Source organism: Ixodes scapularis, unplaced genomic scaffold (assembly GCF_016920785.2).
Source record: "Ixodes scapularis isolate PalLabHiFi unplaced genomic scaffold, ASM1692078v2 PGA_scaffold2__306_contigs__length_199485367, whole genome shotgun sequence".
NCBI classification, from domain to species: Eukaryota; Metazoa; Arthropoda; class Arachnida; order Ixodida; family Ixodidae; genus Ixodes; species Ixodes scapularis.
In genome coordinates, this window is record NW_024609857.1 from 170,183,327 (window position 1) to 170,188,450 (window position 5,124).

The 5,124-nt window shown below is 45.8% G+C and overlaps 1 long non-coding RNA gene across 1 annotated transcript; it reads right to left on the minus strand.

Annotated features, from left to right (window-relative positions):
• Nucleotides 1-2,538: 2,538 nt before the first annotated feature.
• On the minus strand, nt 2,539-3,466 carry LOC115318493. The gene is made up of 3 exons (XR_003918266.3): nt 3,322-3,466; nt 2,727-2,829; nt 2,539-2,619 (listed from the first exon to the last, which is right to left on the minus strand). It is a non-coding gene; the product is annotated as an uncharacterized LOC115318493 (long non-coding RNA).
• Nucleotides 3,467-5,124: the final 1,658 nt, after the last annotated feature.

Sequence of the window (5,124 nt, forward strand, 5' to 3'; positions counted from 1 at the left end):
GCCGCCATAACTGACCTTCAGTTTTTGTTTCCTCTTATTTCGTTTATTTCACTTCATCTTTACCATAGCAGGCCAGGGTATTGCCCCATTAGATTCAACTGTGTCCTTTTCTAAAGCATCGGCCTTTGTAGAAGATCGTCAACTACCGTTTCAGTTGCTCGGCATCTCGGTAAGACAAGAGAAGGTCAACAATGGCGGCTGTAATTTGGCGCGTGTGTAAAGCGTCTATAGCCCACTCGGCCACCGATCCCCCTAATGAGTAGACAGGACAGAGCGCTACTTTCAACTGACGTCTTATGAGAGGATAGAGAAAGATAAAAATAAAATTGAGACTAAAATCATAGAAAGAGGAGAAGAAAGAATATGCTAGATAAGGAAAGGAAGAAGACAATATCAGAACGTTCTAGAAAAAAGGACAAGAATAAAGGAAAAGAAACATATTTAAAAAAACGCGCCTTAACTCATCGGGTTTTATTAATTTTAGAAGGTAAAAGTAATGAAACCCGACGAGTTAAGACACTTTAATTTAGTAATAATCCGGAAATACAATCGGTCCTTTCTACACACTACCAGCACCAATAGTAAAGCAAGGTAATGCAGGGAAATCATTTTAGATCAAAGAAACACAACTGCATTTAGAAAACAGATTTTCGATACAGTCCTTCTTAACAACAGAAACTTAAAACCATAAAGATCTCCGAGTTCTAACCAGAGAAGTCTGACACCTTGAATATTTTCTATCCAAGCTCCTAAACAAGCTGCGTTCTTGACTCTGGAGTTAAGAATCCGTACCTCACGCAAGGCAGCCTCCATTTCCTTCCACAATTCCCAGTGTGGCGATAAGTCTGTGACTCCACGCTTGTAAGACTTTGGATCATTTCGTCTAGATGAGTTAAGTGAGTCAAAAAGGTAGTCTAGCTTTTCTATAAAACCAGCGGTATGGGTAGCAGATGACTGCAGAGAGTTAAGTGAAGCATGTGTTAGCATACCTCCACTTACTGAGGCTCAAAGTCTGCGCAGCAAGGCTGACGCGCATTGGAGAGAAAGGCGGAAGCTCTAAATGGATGTTCTTGAACTTCGGCGCCATCCTTGGCGTCATAGTTTTGTCCTTCTCGTAGAATGCCTTGATATGGTCCCACTTGTAGACCATATCGCCATGCAGAAAAATCAAACTTTTTGAGGTTTTTCCGCGTCGCCTTTAGGAGCTGGGGAGAGTCATGAAAAAAAAAGACTGTTACCTTCGTCTTCAAAAAAAAAAAAAGGATTCTCAGCTCTCACTCCTAATAGCTTGCGCATGGAGATGTTATTTTGTCCTCGATCACATACTACAACCTTCGGGATGAAGCCAGTCTGGCGTATTCGCTTAAGGGCGTTTAGGACAATCTTTTTTAAAGCTGTTCCTGGCATTGCATTGTGTGTGAGAAAGTACCCTATGACCTTCTTATGCCCTCGTTTGATGTTTTTAATAATTGCTGCAAGGGCTTCATTTGCGTGAACAATCTTGCCAGCGCCATCTAGGAAGCCCTCAAAGTAGTTGCTATGTGCATCGTAAGAAATATGCTCCTTTAGCTCAATTTCGTCGATAACAACAAAGACGAGACTTTCTGAAACTGGCAAGCCATCTGCCCTTTTTGATTTTCAAGGTCTTCAGGATACTCTCATTTATACCTGGACGCACCTCAAAAGTGGCCAGCCACCTCCTGAAGGAAGACACACTCGGCAAGCAAAATGTCTTCCGCAAGAATACATATGACCGTACTGAACAACAGTGCAATGCTAGCGCAAAGTTCTTGCTGTACTCTGTGTAGCGACGGCCTTTTGGTCTCTCTTGATGCAGTTTTAGCTAATTGACAAGAAAATCCCGAGACGGCGATCTCCGCGCAAACTCATCTAACATTCTGTTTTGTAAGGAAGCCTCCCCCAAAGAATCAACCTCAGTCTTTAGCCGGCTGACAAGCCTTCTCTGTGCATATGCCAGCTTTTGGGATCTTGGCCTTCAGGTGGGCAATCTGCTGAAGGTAATATTTCTGCGACCATTTTGGCTCTCTTGCATTTTCAAGCCGATGTCCAGCCCCTCTTGCCATGGCATCGTTGTACGTGATTGACGACAGCACGTCTTTGTCAGGCTCGGCAGGTCGTGTTGGAGCGTTCAGGCTTGACAGGGGTGCTGCAAGTTGAGTGCATCTTGCATCAGATAACATGAACGAACGTACACAAAGGGTCAAACTAACTGCTAATTTGGTAGAATATATGTAAATGGTCTTGGAAAGCCTACTCACCCTGTGGCTGTGCTGCACAACAGAGTGATGTGACTTCGTTGAACATGATTGGTGGCAGCATGTGCACGTCAGGCTCGGCAGGTCATGTTGGAACGGTCAGGCTCGACAGGGGTGCTGCAAGTTGGGTGCACCTTGTATCGGATATTATGAACGAGCGTATACAAAGGGTCAAACCAACTGTCAATTTGGTAGAATATGTGTAAATGGTCTTGGAAAGTCTACTCAACGTGTGACTGTGCGGTACAACAAAGAAACGTGCCTTCGTTGAACATGGTTGGTGGCAGCATGTCCACGTCAGGCTCGGCAGATCGTGTTAAGGTGGTCAGGCTCGACAGGGTTGCTGCAAGTTGAGTGCATCTTGTATCAAATAATCTGAATGAGCGTACACAAAAGGTCAAACTGTCAAGTCTGGTAAACGAGATTATAATCAGCTTAAAACATTCTTACTTTTGGGGCCACATTTGACATTCCCAGGATTATCGCCTTAAATAGTGTCTAACCGTTCAGATTGGGACGGCAGGCTTCTGGTGGCACGCTTCCTTTTTTTAGTCTGCAAGATCAAATTTGCTATTGTACAAAATTGAGGCTTCGGGAGACTTTGGTACAGAAAACGCAGACATAACACATGCGCCAGCAAGCCTCTTGCTTGAACGGTGGCAATCAGTTCATCGAACGACGTTTCATCGACAGCTCAAAATAGCTGCTTTTTCTGATGAGCCGCCTGTCTACCACCGAAAAAAAAAAAAAAAGCGGCGTGGACGGATAGTGGGCATAGATAAACGCGGATCCCAGTAATGCACGCGCGTTGAAACTTCCTCAAGCGTGCTGTCGATGAAACGAGTTTTCCATGAAGCGTGCTGTCGATGAGGGAGTGTCGACTAGGCGATACGGAGCCTTCTTGAACGAGTTCGTGGAGCGCGAGTACGTCGAATTTTGACAATCTTAAAATCCAGTTAACGGCATTAACTTTATTTAAACTCACGACTCGGATATTAAGACTGAAGGACTAGAGTGGCGATAATACCTGAATGCATGTACTTACCCCTGACTTCTCAAGTTTGGGTTGCAGTCGGTCTCTTGAAAGTGATCGGAACACACGCGCTTTTTATGCAAAGACTCCGGTCCTTGTTTCTCGAAAGCGGCGTCAATATGTCCGGACCTGCAGCGAACTGCGCATTCCCAGCAGCTAGAATGAAATACTCAATTATATTCTTGATCAAAATAAGGTCAGAATGAAGAACAAGAGATAATAAAGGCTGTATACTTACGTACATGTCTGGGTCCCGAGGAAAACGATAGAAGGAAGCGTCTTTCCCCTGTCCTTTGTGGTTCTTGCAGCCGCGAAAGGAACACACGGACCCAACCATTAATCCACGTCTGCATACCTGTAGTCTCAACGTATCTTCCATGAACAGCGTTTCAGTTGGCTTTACGATTCCGATAGGCTTCCTCCTGGGTTCACGGAGTTCGAGCAGTTGTTCACCGCCTATCGGAATCGTGAAATCTGCGCGCTCTAAGGAGAAATCCCTCCTGCCTAAAGCCCCTCTATCCTGGGAAAAGTGGCGCCATTCTTTGAACTAGCCACCGCGCACACTATTGGCCAGTCGTCACGTGACATCTGGCTTTCGTTGGTCGGTCTTTAAAGACCGACCAACGGAACCATTTTCCGCAAGGTAGGAAAATGCCCCTCGCGCCCTCCTCTTTTCACCCTCTCCCAAAAATCACGTGACGGCAGAGGCTTCTTTTGTGTCGGCTTTTTCTGTAGGGATAATCCTCAAAAAGCGCGAAACGAGCGGTTAGCTGCGAGCGCCACAACGACCTTGAGACGTCCAGGTGTCTTCCCTCGTTGACGCGGGCACGCGCAATCCGCAGGATTGAGGAAGCCAGCGCGACCGAACTCTTTTTCCCATGAGCTCCAGGTCCGAGGCCGCTCGGTCGGTGGAGATCGAGGGGTCGTGGTATGCTGGGTTCGTTCCAGCAGCCGCTTTCTGGCATCGCGCGGCTGCTGGAACCATTCTCGCGTCTGCACACGGATTGGCTTGCGCAATAAAGGGTTCAGGTCGTCGATAATACATTTATTTCCGAAACTTATAAATCAAGTGGCTTTCCCTAATCTCTTCATTACTGTTTGAAACACATCTCCTCTCATAGGTAATTGTTCATCCCATTTTGGACTCTTTTGCGTATTTATTCCTCCTTACGTCTGCTTGATGACTGTTTTATAACTTGATAAAGACCTTTAAATATTGGCGCGGGCTTGCGCGATCAACGCTGTCCCGGATTTATTCAAAATTGGAACGATTGGCGTCAGGAGGGGTTGAAGAAGCAAACCGTAATTTTTGCTTCTAATGAGGACGGCACAATGGTAAGATAGGTCTTTGCTTCACCTGTATCCACAACGCCCCATCGTTTGCACGATCATAATTTCTCAGTGACATAGGTGTATACCACCTTTTACTCATGGTTACTATAGATGGGGCCCCACAGGCTTTCCCGTTATCAGCGAGTCGACTTTTTAACGACCGGCGACTCTCCTGAGTGAGAATAAATATTATCACCTTCAATCAACATCCACCCCTTTCTCCCCCCCCTTTCCCGAGTTGGGGAAATATCAGGCAACTCCGGGAAGCAGCCTGCAGACTGCGCTTTTCGGCTACTCATTCTCAACACATTCGAACGTGGAAGTAAACATATCACATCAACGACGCCCTGTTTATTTGCAACCTAAATAATGTGGCTCTTCTGTTGGGACCCAATCAATTTCATCATCAATCATTATTTGTTACAACTTCATGGTGAACGTGTGTTCGTAGTGATGCCACAAAGTGGTCGATTCAAAGGGAGA